This window comes from Capra hircus, chromosome 9 (assembly GCF_001704415.2).
Source record: "Capra hircus breed San Clemente chromosome 9, ASM170441v1, whole genome shotgun sequence".
Lineage (NCBI taxonomy): Eukaryota > Metazoa > Chordata > Mammalia > Artiodactyla > Bovidae > Capra > Capra hircus.
Window position 1 is genome coordinate 20,266,031 of NC_030816.1, and position 21,728 is coordinate 20,287,758.

General features: G+C 40.6%; 1 pseudogene; it reads left to right on the top strand.

Annotated features, from left to right (window-relative positions):
• LOC102173468 lies at positions 188 to 20,752 on the top strand (annotated as a pseudogene).

The following is a 21,728-nucleotide window of genomic DNA, read 5'->3' on the forward strand; positions in this document are numbered from 1 at the left end:
TTTAAAGGCCCTATCTGCAAATACCTTCGCATTCTGAGGGGTTGGGGGTTAGGACTTTAACATATGAATTTGAGGAGACAGCTTGGTCCACAATAGCACCTTTGCCACTCACCTCAAGAGGCGGAGTTGTGGTCGGTGGCAGTGGCAAGAAGTGCCTACTCAAGGTCCCGTGACAAGGAGCAGAAGGATGTAGCATGAGGAGGGGAAACGGCTGCTGAAAACAAGCTCAAAGAGCATTTGCCCAAGTGTATTCTGCAGAACTCGCATCTCCTGTGTTCTCAACGCCATGTCACCTACAGAAGTTAATCATGGGAATAGCAATTGTAGTCATGTAAAAATCTTTTTACTGATAAAGCTGCTTGAATGTCTGCCAAAATGCTCAAGTTTACCCAAAGAAAGGCACTTTTGGAATGTTAATGAGACCATGATGCAGCCGTCCTTTTGGATTTCTTTTGAATATTGTTATGACCCTTCACCTTTGATCTCCTGCCCTGCATCACCTTGCATAACCATTTCATTTTTTGATTCAATTTCATTTTTTTATTTTGGTGCACAGGCTGTTGCATTTCATCTCTCAAAGTGTAACACGCTGATTTCCTCAAACAGAGATACCCCTTTGAGTGAAAAATTTGCAAAATGCTCTCTTCATTGTGTGTATTAAAATTTATTTCAGTTTTAAAAATGGAAAAAAATGTTAAAAAGAGACAGATTTATTTTTCCACCCCTTTCAATCTGGGTAGGTGCTGCTACAGCTTGGACCAGTGAATTATGACAGAAGTTCTGATTTCAGGCATGGCCCTGATCTAACCTGACTGTGTGCTTAAAAGCAATACTGCTGCTGCTGCTGCTAAGTCACTTCAGTCATGTCTGGCTCTGGGCAACCCCATAGACAGCCGCCCTCCAGGCTCCCCCTTCCCTGGGATTCTCCAGGCAAGAACACTGGAGTGGGTTGCCACTTCCTTCTCCAATGCATGAAAGTGAAAAGTGAAAATTGAAAGTGAAGTTGCTCGGTCGTGTCAGACTCTTAGCGACCCCATGGACTGCAGCCCACCAGGCTCTTCTGTCCATGAGGCTTTCCAGGCAATGTAGTATAAAGGGTTGAACTACTGGGACATCTCTGGCAGTCCAGTGGTTGAGGCTCCACTTGTTTTCTCTGCAGGAGCTTGTGGGTTCAATCCCTGGTTGGGGAAATTAGGATCCCACAGGCCACAGCCTGGCCAAAAAGACTTTTTGAAAAAGGGGTGGGAGGTTAAACAGATAGACTCAACTCTGATAAACTTCAAAACCAGTATGTTGAAAGAAACCAGAAACAAAAGAATGCATACTCTATGATTTGTTTTATGTGATGTTCAAGAACAAGCTAAACTAATTTAATGTGATAGAAATTAGAACAGCGATTCCCTGTTTGGGGGAGAATAGTTTGACTAGAAGGCCTCAGTGAAGGAAATATGATGATGGTGATGGAAATATCTGTAGCTTGGTTGCTTGCATGAGTAAAGATATTTATTAAGACATTGATTTATATGCTAAGATCTATAAATTTCACTGTTTGTACTAGTTTCCTATCTCTGCTGCAACGAATTGTTGGCTTCCCTAGTGGCTCAGACAGTAAGGCGTCTGTCTGCAATGCAGGAGACCGGATTCGATCCCTGGGTTGGGAAGATCCCCTGGAGAAGGAAATGGCAGCCCACTCCAGTATTCTTGCCTGGAGAATTCCATGGACCACGGAGTCTGGTAGGTTACCGTCCATGGGGTCGCAAAGAGTCAGACACGACTGAGTGACTTCACTTCTACTGGTTTAAGACAGACAGATTTACTATTTTATAATTCTGGGAATCAGAAGCCCGAACTAGGTATCACTGGGTTAAAATCAGTGTGTCGGCAGGGTTTCTTCCTTCTGGAGCTCTCAGGGAGAGTCCACTTCCTGTCTTCTCCAGCTGCTAGAGGCTGCCCACACCCCTTGGTTTTTGTCTCCAAAGCCAGCAATAGCCATTCAAGGCTTCCTCACGCTGCATTACTCTGACACTGCCTCCCTCTCCCTCATCTGAACCACGGGGATGACTTTGGGTGCCTCCAGATGATCCAGGATAATTTCCTTACCCTAGAGTCAGCTTATTAGCATTCTTAATCCCATCTATGACCTTGATCCCCCTTGCCTTGTCAAGTAGCATTCATAGAGTCCAGGGATTAGCGCATGGACATTGTTAGGGGGACATCATCTTGCCTACCACACTTTATAGAAATTTTACTTCAATAAAAACTGTTTTTGTAAAAGCTACTGAAAACCAATTATATGCTAGTCACTCTTCCAGGTACTTAGATACATATCTAGTTACATATTTATTTATTTTTGTCTGTCTCCCCTACTGGAATCTGAGCTTCTTGAAGTCAAAAAGGTTTTTCTGGTTTATTGTGATTAGAATAGTATCTAGCACATAGTAGGGATTCAATAAAAATTTGTTGAGTGAATGAATGTGAACTCATTGATACCTGTTTTCGCTGATTTTATCGATATTGTTGATTGATTTATTGACAGAGCATTACATAGACAAAATCACAGAAATTAAGAGTTTGCAATCCTCATTAAAAACGTTGTTTTCAATCACTAAATGTCAGTATTATAATAGAACAACACCGTCACCTTACAGAACTGCCTAGTCCTAGTGACAGGAAAAAACGATAAAGTTATTCTCTGAAGGAGTCAGTCTCTACTTCAGAAAATAGAATTTGCTCAGAAAATAATTTGGTTCAGGAGAAATACTCAAGGATTTATTTCCTAATATATATTTTGGTTATTTATGTTGTTATTCCTTGTGAAGCTGAAATATATTATTTCAAACTAAAACATATGCTGTTTGAAATGTCACCAAAGAGAATATATTTCTCAAGTACTTTTCTAAGGGTTTGTAAAAATCACACCAGAAAACATTGTTTTGCACCATCATGTCTAATATTTTTCAACAATTGAAAGATCAGTCTTCAGAACTTCATATCTTCAAATGTGAGCACATAAAGTCTTTGGAAAAAAACCAAAGATGCTGCATTTGACTATACATGGAGGAGAATAAGTGTTTCTTCTTTTTGTTTCCCCACCAAGTTATTAGTGTTCCCTTAGGAAATAAACACAACAATATGCAAATTTACCAACAGTCTCTGAACCTTCCCTTTACTCTAGTTTGTGTTTCCAATATTACTGCTAAAACTCTGAGTCTTTATAACTCTGTCCTTAACTTGTGTTTCCTTGTACTTCCTCCAGTCCAACATTTCTCATGATGTACTCTGCATAGAAGTTAAATAAGCAGGGTGACAATATACAGCCTTGACGTTCTCCTCTCCCTGTTTGGAACCAGTCTGTTGTTCCATGTCCAGTTCTAACTGTTGCTTCCTGACCTACCTACAGGTTTCTCAAGAGGCCGGTCAGGTGGTCTGATATTCCCATCTCTTGAAGAATTTTCCAGTTTCTTGTGATCCACACAGTCAAAGGCATTGGCATAGTCAATAAAGCAGAAATAGATGTTTTTCTGGAACTCTTGCTTTTTCCATGATCCAGCGGATGTTGGCAATTTGATCTCTGGTTCCTCTGCTTTTTCTAAAACCAGCTTGAACATCTGGAAGTTCATGGTTCATGTACTGTTGAAGCCTGGCTTGGAGAATTTTGAGCATTACTTATTAGAGTGTGAGATGAGTGCAATTGTGCAGTAGTTTGAGCATTCTTTGGCATTGCCTTTCTTTGGGATTGGAATGAAAACTGACCTTTTCTAGTCCTGTGGCCACTGCTGAGTTTTTCAGATTTGCTGGCATATTGAGTGTAGCACTTTCACAGTATCATCCTTTAGGATTTGAAATAGCTCAACTGGAATTCCATCACCTCAACTAGCTTTGTTTGCTTTCTAAGGCCCACTTGACTTCGCATTCCAGGATGTCTGGCTCTAAGTGAGTGATCACACCATTGTGATTATCTGGGTCATGAAGATCTTTTTTGTGTAGTTCTTCTGTGTATTCTTGCCACCTCTTCTTAATATCTTCTGCTTCTGTTAGGTCCATACCATTTCTGTCCTTTATTGAGCCCATCTTTGCATGAAATGTTCCCTTGGTATCTCTAATTTCCTTGAAGAGATCTCTAGTCTTTCTCATTCTATATTCTTTGTAGCCAAAGATAGAGAAGCTCTATACAGTCTGCAAAAACAAGACCGGGAGTGGACTGTGGCTCAGATCATGAACTCCTTATTGCCAAATTCAGACTTACATTGAAGAAACTTGGGAAAACCACTAGACCATTCTGGTATGACCTAAATCAAATCCCTTACAATTATACAGTTGAAGTGATGAATAGATTCAAGGGATTAGATCTGATAAACAAAGTGCCTGAAGGACTATGGACGGAGGTTGGTGACATTTTACAAGAGGCAGAGATCGAGACCATCCCATTGAAAAAGAAAGGCAAAGTGGTTGTCTGAGGAGGCCTTACAAATAGTTGTGAAAAGAAGAGAAGTGAAAGGCAAAGGAGAAAAGGAAAGATATACCCATTTGAATGCAGAGTTCCAAAGAACAACAAGGAAAGATAAGAAAGCCTTCCTCAGTGATTAATGCAAAGAAATAGAGGAAAACAATAGAATGGGAAAGACTAGAGAGCTCTTAAAGCACAAAGCCAGCCATCTGCAAACCAGGGAGAGGTCCCCACCAGAGACCAAGTCTTCCAGCACCTCGATCTTAGGTTTTCCAGCCTCTAGTAGTGTGAGAAATAAATGTCTGTTGCTTAAGCCACTTTGTCTATGGCATTCTGTTATAGCAACCCAAGCTGACAGAGACGGCATCTTGGAGCTTTGAAGAAATGAAGAGGCAGTGGAATTTGGTAGAGTTTGAATTCTAAAGGAAAGATGCAGATACATTAAAACGTGCAACTAAGAATGGACTGCATGCAAAAAAAGAAAACAGAAACATTGCAGAAATAACTTTCTAGATAAAGAAGGAACTGCAGACTCTCTGTGGGTAGTTCTGTACATTTCAAAATTAACCGTGGACTGGAAAATAGAACTGATCTGAAAAAGCTACATGGCATTGAAGAAGAAGTAATAATAGATCAGATAATGATAACAGAGAATTTTTAATTCATCATAAGAGATTGAAAAGCAAAGCTAGTGAAAGACAAATAACTGTTTTTTAGCACAAGTCTTTGAAGCCCCCAAGAAGACTGGAGATAACCTAATACCACCTCTCAAAGTCCTGGAATAAATATAGACCAAGTGACAAAGTAATCAGACCTGGGAGTGGGGTGGGGGTGGAGGAGCATCATAGAGAAGAAAGTGCTCTTTTAAAATGAAAAGATAGCCAAAGTGAGAAGAAGCAAAAACAAACTAGACGTTAAGGCACAACCAGAAATTATGCAGAAACCAAAAGAAGGAATTCAAGGACAACCTTGCAAAGAATGAAAATGCATGTTTCAAACTTCAAAGAAAGGTAACCAGCTTCAAACTCTGAGAGAATATTTCATAATCAGAGAGCAAAGGCTGCAATCAGGAGATTTAAAAGCAAAAAACAATGTCTTTAGTTGCTTAGAGCAGTTAGCATAATGCCTTGAATAAGAGGAGCATTCAGTTTTAAAAATGCATCCATTTGATATTCTTTTGGTCTTTACCTTGGGAAAAGGAAGGTTTCTACTTTCAATTGCCTTTTGAAGGAAATAGATCAAAGATAATACATCAAATAAGAGTAATAAACACTAATATTCTACATCTAATTAGGAAATATTAGGAAATAAAGTAGAGATGAAAAATAATCTGTGCTAAGCATTTTTTAAAAGATTTTTTTAATGGGGACCATTTTAAAAGTCTTTACTGAATTTGTTATAATATTACTTCTGTTTTAGGGGTTTTGGCCACAATGCATGTGAGATCTTAGCTCCCCGACCAGGGATGGAACTCATATCCGTGGCTTTGGAAGGTGAAGTCTTAACCACTGGATCACCGGGGAAGTCCCTGTGCTAAGTTGACGAAGAAGCTTGAGAGTTTAATCATAGAATCCTTGGCAAAAAGTGAAACTTAGAATCCATAAGATCTTACTCATGGCTGAGGTCTGATGAATTGCCCTGAAAATTCATCTATATGAAAGATTCCAGACGAGATTTTGGGTTCTAAAGTCAGTGGATTTCATTTCCATACTGATGAATAAGGTCTCTGGACAAATGAGTAAACATCCAGTGGGGAAAATGGAAGCTGTTTTTTGTGAGCAAAATCCTTCCTGGCTGATCAAATGCCTCAGGGCATTTGAAGATATTCTTTTCAAACACTGATCCAATGAAAATGTACAAAGTTCTTTTTTTAAAATTTATTTTATTGAAGTACAGTTAATTTACAACCTTGTATAAAGTGATTTGGTGATGCATATATATACTTTTTCATACTCTTTTCCGTTATGATTCATCATAGGATATTCGATTTAGTTCCCTGTGCTGTACAGTAGGACCTTGTTTAAAAACGTACAAAGTTCTTAACTGCACATGTTACTAAACTCAGTTCCACATATACAGAGATTTTAATAGACAGATAAGGCTTTTAATCTAGCATAAGCAAGACCCTAAGGCACCAATCTGAGCCTTGAAACTTCTTTCCTTCACATTTTGATTTCTGCTTTGAACTCCACATCCCAAGTACCTCATCCCTTATCAACAAGGCATCTGAAATAGTTCTAAAACAACACATTGTCACCATTGCTAAGATATTCAAAATGATCACCCTTTTAAAATCACAAGCCTGAAAAAAAAATAAATAAATAAAATCACAAGCCTGGAAATGAGACTTATGGAACGTCCAAATGAATAAGATAAAAAAGAGAAAAATGAATTTCACATAACTTGTTTTCTATGGGCACAACAATGCTTACATTAAAGAATGTCCGACTTCCAGACTAGGAATATGAAAAATTAAGCAGACTTGTCCAGTTTGAGTCATTGATAATTAAATAATCCATTGATTGTCCCCATTCCTTCAGCACATCACTGAGGACAGTTTCTATGCCTGACAACTCTCTGTCGTGGTTATCTTGAACCATCCTCCTGCAGTTCAGGAACTCACAGTAATGAATGATTGCACCAGGGAGGGATTCAGAGTCTGAGACTAGCGGATGCAAGCTATTATATATAGCGTGGATAAACAAGATCCTACTGCATAGCGCAGAGAACATATTCACTGTCTTACAACCACAACTGAAAAGAATATGAAAAAGAAAATATATCTGAATCTCTTTGCTGTACACCAGAAATTAACCCAACATTGTAAATCATTAAAAATAAAGTGTAGTTGCTCAATCGTGTCTGACTATTTGAGACCCTATGGACTGTAGCCCACCACACTTCTTTCTCCCGTGGAATTCTCCAGGCAAAAATACTGGAGTGGGTTACCATTCCCTTCTCCAGTGGATCATCCCAACCCAGGGATCACACCCAGGTCTCCTGCATTGCAGGTAGATTCTTTACTGTCTGAGCCACCAGGGTATTCAAATCAGCTATGCTTCAATAATTAAAAAAAAACAAAATCTATTTCTTTGCATGAAGAAAAATCTCAACACCATGTTGGAGCCTCTTTACATATAGTTCATTAGTTTAATTTCAAGTATTTACATGGTTTGATTTTGTTGTTGGAAAAAATTATAGTGCAGTTAAGAAGGACTGCTTTTCCAGTCTGAAATATTAATGAAGACACAGAACAGATTGTTACATTCAGAGCAGGGCCTCCCAAGTTTGACAGCAACAATTAGAGATCTCAGAACTATACATTTCCTCCCCACCACCTAGCTGCCAGGCTGTATGTTAAATGAAAACAAGTCAGACTAAACTGTGTCACACACAAAAAAAACATTTGTCTGCAGGCAGGTACAGAAACAGTCATATAACTTGTTCTTTTAAGCTTAATAAACTTTTCTCTAAAGTACCCCTGGTATGGACTGAATGTGTCTCCTCACACTGCAAATTCACAGTTGAAGCCCTTAGTCCCAGTGTGATTATATTTGGAGGTGGGTTTAGGGGTAATTAAATTTACATGATCCACAGGTGATTCCCATGATGGGATTGCTGCTGCTGCTGCTAAGTCACTTCAGTGGTGTCCGACTCTGTGCGACCCCATAGACGGCAGCCCACCAGGCTCCCTCATCCCTGGGATTCTCCAGGCAAGAACACTGGAGTGGGTTGCCATTTCCTTCTCTAATGACGGGATTGCCCTCCTAAAAAGAGACAGAGACGCCAGAGCTCTTCCTCTCTCTCTGCATCCTGTGAGGACACAGCAACAAGGCAGTCACCAAGTTAAGAAGATGGTTCTCACCAGAACCCAGCTCACACTGGCACCCTGACCTCAGACTGCCTAGCATCCAGAGCTGTGAGATATAAAGGTCTGTTGTTTGAGACACCAAGTCTGTGGTATTTTGTTATTACAGCCCACGTTAACACAACTCAACTCGGAAAAGCATCCTGTAGGAAACTACAAAGCAGATCCAACAATATTTTGAAAACAGGATCAATAAGCCTCTTAGTTCTCCATCTCAGGAGGCACAAATGACCTAAAGGAGCTCTAGAGCTAAGGCCTCACTCAGTTTATGCTGCTGTGTTTGCAAGATGTTTTCTGGGTGCTTGATTTCTTTGTTTTTTCGTAAAAGGATAAAGATTGGCTGTACAGTCATTCTGGCTAACCATACACTTTTAAACACTACTCATTTCTTCAGTGAGTAATTATTTATAACTTTCTTTTGGCTAAATAAGAAAACCCACTGGTGCAGATTTAGATAACAACAGGTAACTAGTTACCTCTGGGATATGGACTCCTAATTAGCATTTTATAAATGCTAATTAACCAGTCTTAAGTAGATTGTATTAATAAATTACGTACCATATATATATGTATATATATATAAAATAGAGGCCAAGCTACTTTCATTTGTCTACAAGGCTACCATTATATTAAAAATATGAAATTACAAATTTCTATATATTTCAATGAATGTTTTCATCTAATAAATAAGTTCTTTGATATAAAGTATATACAATAGAGGGCTTCTCTGGTAGCTCAGCTGGTAAAGAATCTGTCTGCAATGTAGGAGACCCTGGTTTGATTCCTAGGTCAGGAAGATCCCCTGGAGAAGGGATAGGCTACCCACTCCAGTATTCTTGGGCTTCCCTGGTGGCTCAGATGGTAAAGAATCTGCCTGCAATGCAGGAGACCTGGGTTCGATCCCTGGGTTGAGAAGATCCCCTGGAGGAGGGCATGGCAACCCATTCCAGTATTCTTGCCTGGAGAATCCCCATGGACAGAGGAGCCTGGTGTGCTACAGTCCATGGGGTCACAAAGAGGCAGACACAGCTGAGTAAGCACAGAACAGCACATATACAAGAGAACATTAATTCATCGTCAGTGTAGTCTAGGAACAGGACACAAGTGGAAGTTGGTAATAAATAGCTTCTTCTCACTGCTTCAACTATGTCTCACAAGAGTTGGACAGCCTGATTTGGAAATGACATCAAAATCTGAAATAGAAGCCCTTCATATGAAGAAAGTTAGGCCTGGTCAAACAACATGACCTGTAACTCAGAACCCAATGTGTAAAATCCTAATGGCTTGGAAGTTTTCCCCAAAGGGTCTGCCTAAATCAAGGTCAAAGTGCTTTCAATCCCCTCTTCCTGCCTCCCACCTGAAGCCACTCCTGGCACTGCTCTAGGCTCAACTGTCAGGCACGTGCCTCACCACGCATGTAATCTGACCCAGGATGGCATCTCTTGTGTACACAAACGTCAGTTCAGTTCAATCACTCAATCGTGTCTGACTCTTTGCAACCCCATGGACTGCAGCACGCCAGCCTTCCCTGTCCATCACTAACTCCCAGAGCTTGCTCAAACTCAAGTCCATCGAGTCAGTGATGCCATCCAACTATATCATCCTCTGTCGTCCCCTTCTCCTCCTGCCTTCAATCTTTCCCAGCATCGGGGTCTTTTCCAGTGAGTCACTTCTTCACCTTAGGTGGCCAAGGTATTGGAGCTTCAGCTTCAGCATGAGTCCTTCCAATGAATATTCAGGACTGATTTCCTTCAGGATTGACTGGTTTGATCTCCTTGCAGTACATAAATGTAGTTCTCTTTTTACCATTTTATCAGCTAGATAAATGGTACATTCACTGCATTCAGGGCCAATCTGAAGATACCAGGTAATAATGAAAAATTCACCAAAATTGGATGAATATTTTTTAGTTCATTCACAAGTGGAATGAGGTAGACATATTTTAATTACTGACCCTTTTTAATATCTGCAGTGAGTTCTTAATGAGTTGCCAACAACTAATCTCAAGTGAAGAAAACCCTTTAGGATTTGCTGTAACTAAGATGAAAGTAAATCACATTGAAGAGCTAAGGAATAAATCTTTCTCACTTTTATAATTATCTCAACACATATGCCATTACTCTGTTAGTAATTAAACTACAATGCTAGGGCATCTTCTAAAAATGCAAGTAAGTTCTCAGCAATGACCTGGAACTCTACTTATTAATAAAACAGTATCAGACACCAAATCTTACAGCAACAATAGTATTTACATGGGGTCTATTACCACAAATGTTCACTGGACTGTACCTACACACAGGTGATAAGAAATGAACAAGAAGCATGGAGGAAAGAGAAAATGAAACAGAGAAATAACACAAGTGAGTTTTCAGTTATCCTCCAAAGTAAAGAGAATCTTCCTTATTCTCTAAACTTGCTTCTACCCTCCTGCCCTTAACGCTCATTATGAAGCTCTAGGTTTGGTACCCCTGGTCTTTATGAAGAGTTTATCCTTTCCTGGTGGCTCAGACGGTAAAGAATCTGCCTGCAACGTGAGGAGATCCAGGTTCGATCCCTGGGTTAGGAAGATATCTTGGAGAAGGGAATGGCTACCCACTGCAGTATTCTTGCTGGGGAAATCCCATGGACCGAGGAGCCTGGTGGACTACAGTCTGTGGGGTCTCAAAGAGTTGGCTACAACTGAGTGATTAACACTTTTAATGGAAAAGTAATATGTTCCTACTTCATAAGGCCTTGGGTTTCTTCTACTATGTCTGGTGTCTTGCAGATGCACAGTCTAATTCAGAAGTTTAACTGGACTGACTTAAGTCCTACCCAGGCTTACAGAGCAAATTTCCTCTGGTCACTGTCTGTCAGAGGGTTCACCTGTTGCGACTAGCAACATTCCTATATGACTTAACTCTGCCTTAAGAGGTGCATTAGAACCCTTAGCAATTAATTCACCAACTAGCTCCATTTCTGGTTGAAATATGTCCAGGAAATTTATAGACACTTATTACCCAAAACAGGCTAAATATATTATATTTTATGCCAGGTAGGTCTGCTACTCAATTCAGCTTTAGTTATGCTATGTTAAATTGAGTGAGACCAACGGTTGTGAAGATTACTTGGGGTCTCTCCTATCTAGTTCAGTCGCTCAGTTGTGTCCGATTCTTTGGACCCCATGAATTGCAGCACACCAGGCCTCCCTGTCCATCACCAACTCCCGGAGTTCACTCAGGCTCACATCCATCGAGTCCGTGATGCCATCCAGCCATCTCATCCTCTGCCGTCCCCTTCTCCTCCTGCCCCCAATCCCTCCCAGCATCAAAGTCTTTTCCAATGAGTCAACTCTTCGCATGAGGTGGCCAAAGTACTGGAGTTTCAGCTTTAGCATCAATTCCTTCCAAAGAAATCCCAGGGTTGATCTCTTTCAGAATGGACTGGTTGGATCTCCTTGCAGTCCAAGGGACTCTCAAGGGTCTTCTCCAACACCACAGTTCAAAAGCATCGGTAAGAGCTTTGTATATGGGTTTTACTATTCAATATGTATACAAGATTTTAAAAGAGTTTTATAAAACACTTTTCCTTGAATTAACATTAAAGGAAACACATATTCTCATGTATTCCCTTTGTGTGCAGGAGTCCCTTGCATTTCTATGAAATTAACTCCATAGATGCACTGAAAGCTCAGTCACTAGTATACTGCACTCTCCCACCACATCGATAACTGTGGACACGTTGCTCCTTCCAGTAAGTGCATGGCGAATGAGAAAGAAACTGCCAGAAAATTAACCTTATAGGGTGGCCCAGTCACTCCACATTAAAGCTGGCTGAAGCACTTTCAGACATAAACCTATCCAGGCAAAACCTCCTTCAGAGATTCCCAGTGAAGTAACGGCAATCTTGGGAATACAGAACTAACTAAAGGCACTCAATCCAGGTCTCCGTTTCAAAGGCCCATATGAGAAACAACTTGAACAAGTCATTAACTTCAGTTAGATTTTTTAAAGTCAAATTTGTCGCAGAGATAAATATACATAGGAAGACCAAACTACACACCCCTCAGTTAATTTATGTGTGTATCTGTGTGTCCAGGTTGCAAGGTAATATCTTCTATATTCATAATAAGTTATTCATATATCATAGTGATATCTTAGTCATTACCCTAGTCTCAGTCATTACCCTAGTTTCAAACAGAGACAAGCAAACTGGAACAGAGGATGGAAAAAAAAATTCTTTGACCTTTTTGTTCATATGTAGCTATTAGTTAACTCAACTGCATGTGGTGCAAGTGGATGTTGATTTTAAATGCTAAGTGTGTAGATCATAGTTAAAAACAAGTGACATGACTCATTGATATAGAAATTAAATGTCAAATTCTCTACAAACTTCCTGTTTAAAATTCTGTTCTGAATACTTGGAAGCAGCTACACAGATTCCAAACCTCAGACATCTCATTTTCCAAGAGATGAAAAAAAATCTAGGTTTGTATGCCCTCCTCCTTTGTAAACATACATATTGAAGTTATGGGCAAGGCACTGAAAAAGATTTCCTATTAGCTGACACTGGAATTCACAGACTATGAGAATCAACACGACAGACGAGAAATCTTATTCAAGCGATGTTAAACATTCACTTTCAAATGCAGTATCCTGAATGCGAAATGGTACACGCCAGTTCCACTAGATTTCCTCAGGGACAGCGCCTCCTGCTGGTGTGCAGACGAAAGCAAAATTCAGCCCTGGTGCGAGGAGGAGCCTAAAATGTTAAATGCTGTTTTAAGATGAAGTGCTACTTATTTTAAAATAAAACAGCATTTTCAAGACTTGTTAGGGAGTTATGCCAGTGTTTGCACTACTAGCTGTGCGTAAGTACATCCTACGTCTTCCTAGAGAGAAAGGAAATCTGTTGAACTATCTATAGAATGACAATGAATGTGCCCCTTCTGGACGGCAGAGCACAGACCAATCTTTCCTAATTCAGCCAGGGAGGAAATTCACTTCACTTACTTTTTGGCTTACTGGAATGGTCATCCTTGAGACCCTTCTGCTTGCTTATGTAACAGGCAACCTGAGTGCTGGACCCATAAGAGCCAATATTTGTAAAGCATTTCTCATGGTGTCTGGCACTGTTGTATGTGTTTGTTATGTGTTAATCAATTTAATTCTCATAAGAACTTTATGGGGCAGATTCTACTATTGCCATGTTATAGGTAAGGAATCAGTGAAAGCGAAAATTGCTCAGTCGTGTCCGACTCTTTGCGACCCCATGCAATAGTCCATGGAATTCTCCAGGCCAGAATACCGGAGTAGGTAGCCTTTCCCTTCTCCTGAGGATCTTCCCAACCCAAGGACCAAACCCAGGTCTCCCACACTGCAGGCAGATTATTTACCAGCTGACCCATCAGAGAAGGCCAAGAGGCAGAGAGAACTTACGTAAATTGTGGTGTGCTGTGCTTAGTCGCTCACTCGTGTCCGACTCTTTGTGACTCCATGGACTGTAGCCTGCCAGGCCCCTCTGTCCATGGGGATTCTCAAGGCAAGGAGAATGGAGTGGGTCGCCATGCCCTCCTCCGGGGGATCTTACTTGCCTAAGGTCAAACAGCGGAGTGTAGGGTGCAAACACATGTGATCTGGCTCCAGTCTCTATTCTTACCCATTACCTTGTTCCTGTGGATTCATACAGCAACTTTTGCTTTCTCAGTCCTGCCTCTGCAAATCTGTTATCAGCTCCCTCTACACATAAGGGAGCCCCACCTCCTCCTTGAATGAAATCCCAGGCAGGTCTCACAGCCTTTCTCCTAGAGAAGAAAAGGTTTCCAGTAACTTCAAAGCAAAAGAACAGTCACCATTAAGTAAATAATAGATGAGGTACAATGTAATATTAGCTTTTAATGCTCTAAACAAGCATCTTCTGGCATCTAGCACCTGCCAGCTAGTGGCTGTCACATGCATCATGCTGGCGGGGAGAGAGGCTTGGCGGGCTTCTCACCTCTTCTAGCTAGCTCTGGGCATTTGGAAGAGAAAGGAAAGTAAATAAGAGAAGGCTGGAGGGGGGCACCCTCCAACAGTGAGCTAGCATTTGCTCCCCAGAACATACTGACGTTTAAAGCCAACCTGGCCTCAGGAACAGACCTCAGTGAGCTCCTGGGGAACCCCCATCACCGGGTTGGCACCTGCAGTTCCCGGCGTGGGGTATGCTTTCCTATTAGCTTCTTAAAACTCCCCTCTGGTTCTGACTTTCAGTAATATACTATGCTTTGCTATGCTATGTCCCTTCAGTCGTGTCCAGCCCTTTGTGACCCCATCAGCTCCCCTGTCTATGAGACTCTTCAAGCAAGAACACTGGAGTGGGTTGCCATGCTCTTCTCCAGGAGGTTTTCCCAACCCAGGAATCAAACTCATGTCTCATTATGTCTCCTGCATTGGAAGGTAAGTTCTTTACTACTAGTTCCACCTGGGAAGCCCTCTCTCAGTAATCCACCTGCATAATTTTTCCATTTTAATCTCCCCTCCTGACAGCCCTCTTGTGCCAAGTGCTGTCTGAAGACTCCAGGTCAGTTCTCTCTCAAGTCCATCATGGAAAGTGTCCCTCTTTGTCCCGTTACTGGTGGGATTTCTGTTTCCTAAACCGCAGCCTTCTGCTCTGTGGCCTCCGGCTGATTTCTAGCCTTTCTTTGGCAGGAGATGTGACCCAGCTCTTTGGGTGGTCCCTGGAAGCCACTGTCACTTTACTGGAAGGTAGGGGGGCAGTAGTCTCCCTTCTTTACACCACATATTAACCATTTTCTCAAGACAATGCTCCAGTCTCCAAACTTTAGCCTCTTGATGAGAGCTGCTTACCATGGTCAGCTTCACCATGTATGAGTCTTAATTTGCTTAATTAAGGTGGACACGCTTCTGTTCTATCAGCTCCAGTTATACTTAAGAAAAGAATATGAAATGTGGAAGGCAAGAATCTATTTCCCTTTTTATCCTGAAAGGTACTGAATATGCTCAGTTGGTTCTAAGGGAATCAGTAAGCTTTGTGAGATATGGAGGTCTCTGTACAGTCAAATATCCATTTCCAAAAACTACGGAGGACAAAGAGAATCCACCCAAACTGCGGGAAAGCATTAAGCTAGTTCCTATCACGGTGAGTTGCTAGCACCGTCAGCACTGGCACACCTCCCTCCATACTTCTCTTCCTCTTTCCTGCTGTACTGGAGAGAAACTCGCAAATCTCATACACTGTTTGAATGGAAGTAGATGAAGAATAGGGCTTCCATAGTGGCTCAGACACTAAGGAGTCTGCCTGCAATGCAGGAGACCCAGGTTTGATCCCTGAGTCAGTAAGATCCCCTGGAGAAGGGAATGGCAACCCACTCCAGTGCTTTTGCCTGGGAAATCCCATGGACAGAGGAGCCTGGAGGGCTACAGTCCACGGGGTAGCAAAGAGTCAGACACAACGGAGTGACTAAGACTTTCACTTTCACTTTTCAGATGAAGAATATATCACTAAGAGGGGAGAGCAACTGCTAAACACAGAGTATCCTGTGTTATCAAGACAATTTTTATTGTTTCAATATTATGTTTATAGAAACTGGGTTCACGATATAACCAAATTACTTATCACCTGTACTTAACTGAAGACAGATTGACACTAAGTAAAAGATCCAGGCAGTTCTGAGAGTGACTTCTAAGAGAGCTGGGCTTTTAAGCATATTCAGAAAAAAAGAAAAAAGATCATGCCAGGGCAGCATCAAAGCCAGCTAGAGCTCTGATTTCATTACAAGGCCAGCTCCAAACCTGAGAGCCAGATGGGGATCGAGGAGAACACTGAGAAAACAGCCTCAGGTACCTACTTCCCTGGGTCAAGAAGAGTCATAAACTTTACTTTTCCATATGTTCAACTGAGGCACCCAAGCTGTGAGTATGGAAACAAGTAAAGTGTCAACTCTTCATTTTGAGCTATTTATGGAAAACCAAAGGGGTAGCTAATGCTGAGTGAGCAGGTGGATTTTAGTAAAATATTTCCCTGGCTGCTTAAACTTATGCAAAATCCAAACTGAAGAAAGCAACATAATGCTAATTAAAGCTGTAGCTCAGAGTTTGCCAAAACTGCTGGCTTTGATGAATAATCCTTTCAAAGACTCCCAAGCTCATAGACGATCTACCAGCCAGCATTTACCTCATTCAAAGACTCCCTAATCAAAGAGTCTTATTAAGTCACTAAGGGATAAATCCTAATTTATTTTAAAAGAATAGCAACAACAATTACTATTTAACATTTACTTTTGAAGACTCAAAATATTCTAGACACTCACACAAAATCTTTCAAAGGTGTAGAACCACTCCAGACTTTCTCTTTGAGTCACTGTTGAAGAAAATCCTAGTAACCTCTGCTCCCATCTGCTGATTTTGTGAAAGGAACAGCTGGTCTCTATAAAGGTATTCAAGGCATTTGATCTAGTCATTGAAGACCAAATGATTGAGGGATCCAGGTAAACTGAACTTGATTTTCAGATCAAGAGGGGGAAAAAAAATACAATGTAAGGCTATTAATTCTGAAGCTCTGGCTACATTTAGCCCACCGGCCAAGTGTGGGAAACATCACAAGTGTTCACCACAAGCAAGCCTTTCCCAGTTTCTCCGCAGGTGGGTGGGGTCAAGTGACTAGTTCTAGCCAGTGAAATGTGAGCAGAAACCATCTGTGCCATTTCGGGGCTGAGGTGGTAGAAAGCCCACTGGTGTTTCTCCTGTCTTGTCTGTCTGCTTCTGCAGCAACAGAGGAGCTGTGTGGTCCAGAGGATGCAACCACAATATGACTGAGTTCCTGTCCACCCAGATCCTTATTTCCCAATTCTGGATCCTCTTCTCTCACCTGCACGTAACCATTATCTTGAAGTTGGTAATGTCCTCCACACCTGTTTTTATAAGTTTACACCATTTATATTTGTCCATAAACATATCATAATGTTTTGCATGGATTTAAACTTTAAACAAATGAGATCTTATTGTATAGGTTTATCAATATGTGTGTTGCTTTTCAATTAATATTATGTGTTTGACATTTTCCCATGCTGTTACATGTAATTCTTTTAAGGTTGAATGAACACACCCAATTTACTTATCTATTTTCCTCCTACTCATTTGGATAGTTTTTGCTGTAATAAACAATACTGCAATAATATTATATAGGCCCCCTAAGAACATGTACAAGAGTCTCTTAGGAATTTGCACTTCAAAATCCAGTCATCAGATTGAAGTATTTGAATGACTGTTTACTTTGGATATTAGCATCATTAGTTTACTTCTAGTTCTACTTTCAGTTCAGTTCAGTTCAGTCGCTCAGTCGTGTCTGACTCTTTGCTACCCCGTGAATCACAGCACGCCAGGCCTCCCTGTCCATCACCAACTCCCAGAGTTCACTCAGACTCACGTCCATCGAGTCAGTGATGCCATCCAGCCATCTCATCCTCTGCCGTCCCCTCCTCCTCCTGCCCCCAATCCCTCCCAGCATCAGAGTCTTTTCCAATGAGTCAACTCTTCCCATGAGGTGGTCAAAGTACTGGAGCTTCAGCTTTAGCATCATTCCTTCCAAAGAAATCCCAGAGCTGATCTCCTTCAGAATGGACTGGTTGGATCTCCTTGCAGTCCGAGGGACCCTCAAGAGTCTTCTCCAACACCACAATTCAAAAGCATCAATTCTTTGGCGCTCAGCCTTCTTCACAGTCCACCTCTCACATCCATACATGACCACTGGAAAAACCATAGCCTTGACCAGATGGACCTTAGTCAGCAAAGTAATGTCTCTGCTTTTGAATATACTATCTAGGTTGGTCATAACTTTTCTTCCAAGGAGTAAGCGTCTTTTAATTTCATGGCTGCAGTCACCATCTGCAGTGATTTTGGAGCCCCCAAAAATAAAGTCTGACACTGTTTCCACTGTTTCCCCATCTATTTCCCATGAAGTGATGGGACCGGATGCCATGATCTTCGTTTTCTGAATGTTGAGCTTTAAGCCAACTTTTTCACTCTCCACTTTCACTTTCATCAAGAAGCTTTTTAGTTCCTCTTCACTTTCTGCCATAAGGGTGGTGTCATCTGCATATCTGAGGTTATTGATGTTTCTCCCAGCAATCTTGATTCCAGCTTGTGTTTTTTCCAGCCCAGTGTTTCTCATGATGTACTCTGCATAGAAATTAAATAAGCAGGGTGACATTATACAGCTTTGACGTACTCCTTTTCAGATTTGGAACCAATCTGTTGTTCCATGTCCAGTTCTAACTGTTGCTTCCTGACCTGCATACAGATTTCTCAAGAGGCAGGTCAGGTGGTCTGGTATTCCCATCTCTTTCAGAATTTTCCACAGTTTATTGTGATCCAGATATTGACAAATAAATATGCCCAACACTTATAAAGTGTTAATGCTGGAGAAGGAACTATTTAAAGCTTTTAATTTAATCTTCACAAAAACTCAGTGAGGTCCCTTAGAACAGGGCCTGGTTTGATATAAGGAAGCTCTCTTTACATTTGGCTATTTCCATCATTTGTGGTTCACAGATGAAGCAGCTGAGATATGGGTATTTGAAGTAACTTGACCATGTAGCGAGGGAGACAGGCTTCCTCGAAAGTCCACCCTTTTAAATACTAAGCTCTCCTCCCCTGGATTGCAAAGGTCCTGGAAAAGAGTTCTTATTTCTCCGAAGATCTCCAGAATTTGCTATATTAAGCATTTCCATTTTTGCCAGTCTTAGGTATTTAAGATATTATTTGACTATTGTTTTTTTCCAAGTTCCTCACTAGAAACTGAGTGGTTTTTCATCTGTTCACTGGCCAGTCGGGTGTTCTCTTTGGCCAGTGATTGGCTATTCACACATTTCTTTTGCCCATTTTTATGTTGGGTTGTTGCCTTTTGCTTATTGATTCATTGGTGCTTTAATGAATTCTTTGCCAAATATATTTATTTCAAAGATCTTTCCAGTCTGTAGACTGTAACTGAGCCCTTTAAAACCTTTTATAATGAAAAAGTTTTACAATGCTAATATAATTAAATTTATCAGCCTATTTGTTTGTGCTTTTCAAGTCTTTTGTTCAGTCGCTAAGTCATGTCAGACTCTTTGTGACCCCATGGACTTCAGCATTTCAGGCTTCCCTGTCCTTCTCTATCTCCTGGAGTTTGCTCAGACTTATATTCACTGAGTAGGTGATGTCACCCAACCATCTCATTCTCTGTCACCCACTTCTCCTACTGCCTTCAATCATGTCTGCATTTATAAGACCCTTCCCTATACAGAGATTATAAAGATATTTATCTATTTTCTCTTCTAATAGTTTTAAAATTCTGTCCTTCATATTTGTCTAATCTTCCTGGAATTTATCTTTGACTTTATCTAGCATTATTATATTATACAGACATTATTTAATAAGATCCATCCTTTCTCTGCTGATTTATGATGGTATCCCTATCATGTATCAAGTGCTCATATGAGTGTGGGCTTTTGCTGAGCTCTATTTTCTACCAATCTGTTCCATTAATCTTTTTGTTCATCTCTGGAAAAAAGCACCACCTTGTGTACCCTAGCTTTATAATTTGTCCTTGTATCTGAATGGCAAGCCTCTCTTTCTTGCTTTCTTGAAAATTGTCTTAGCTTCTTTTGCCCCTTTATACAAAAGGCCTCTTAGCCTATTTCATATGAATTTCAGGATCCGTTTGTCAAATTTCATAAAAAACTCTATTGGGATTTTATTGGAATGTTATTGAGTTTGTAAGTTTTTTCAGGAAAGAAATAACATAAACTACAATATCAAGTCTTTTTATCTATTAACAGAGTATATACCTCTATTCGTTCCGTTTTTTCCTTAGGTCCTTCAGTAATGTATTTTAATATTCTCCATGGATAAACTGCACATATTTTTCTGTTGCTCTTAGAATGACATTTTTTTCCTATTTCTATTCTTATTTGCTTATTGCTGATATGGCAATATAAATTATTTTTGTATGCTAATCTTTTACATAGAAAATTTGCTGAACTTTCTTATTATATCTAATAATTTGTCTTTAAAGTCATTTGGATTTTCAAATTTACAATAGAGTTCAATTTATATGGTAGCACCAGTGGTTAAAAAAAGAAAAATCCACCTACCAGTGCAGGAGACATGAGATGCGAGTTTGACCTCTTAGCCGGTAAGATCTCCTGCAGTAGGAAATGGCAACCCACTCCAGTATTCTTGCCTGGAAAATTCCATGGATAGAGGAGCCTGGAGGGTCATGGTCCATGGGGTCACAAAGGGCTGGATACGACTGAGTGACTGAGCATGCACATGCTCAATTTATATAGAAAATGTCTTTTTCTCATGCTTATCCTCTGTCTTTTATGTCTTATAGCATTGGCTGGAACTCGCAATAAAGTCTTAGGCTCACAAAGAGAGAGGGACATCCTCCAAGTTACCCAGCTAGATAATGCCAGCTAACCCAATGTTGAATACCCAAGTCATGTCTCTTTGTCACTCTATAAGCATTTTCTTCTGAAGGAGATTTTCCCCTTGGTCTTCTGTTAGATTATTAGATCAGTTTTAGATGACTTTACACAATTTTTAATTAGGTAAGGGGGGGAGATGCAATCACACAAACAGGAAAACTAGATTATGACGTAGTAAACCTAAGACAGTACTTTTTTACATTTAAGTAGTCATGGGAAAGCTTCATTACATGCTTCAAGTTACATCGCTTAGCAACAGCTCTTCAGAAATTTCAGTTATCAGCATGATCACTAAAAAGAGAATAAGCTGCAAAGCTAATCTAAAAAATGAGATACAATTGCAGCTAGAAATAAATGAGTAAATATCTAATTGTGTTTCAAAATATGGAATGGTCCTTTCCGAATCTATCGTTTTTGAGGCATTACAATGCTAATTCTTCCCAGCATGGGTCATTTGCTTTCATTTTCTCCATTCATATACAGCATTATATATGGAGACCGTGGCTTTAATGTTTCGGTCTTCACTTTCCAAATTTGGGGACCGACCCCTTTTCCTTGACTTGAAAAACAGCAGGGGAGTCCAGTGTTTTGACTAGGGGAGTCCAGTACTTCCCTTCCGGGGAGCTGCTTTTGGGCTAATGCTGGCATACCATTAGTATTCAACACTGGACTGAAGAGAGCAAGATTGCATGTCTTAATCTTCCATGGATCCAGCCTGGGGTGCATTTTGGAAGAAAGAGAAAAAAGAAAGCCAGCTGGGTTTGCTTTTGTTACCATTTTAGTGGCCACTTTCTAGGAGTGTCACCTTTTGTTCCAAGGCATGAAGAGGAACAAGAACTCTCCCTGCCTCTCATGAGCTACAGGTTTAATGAAGGAGTTAGTTCCTGAAGCTGTCCCTACTAGGCTCAAGCATTCTAGTGGATACGTATCCAAAGTATCACAGAAACAAAGAGGAGGCACCACCCAAC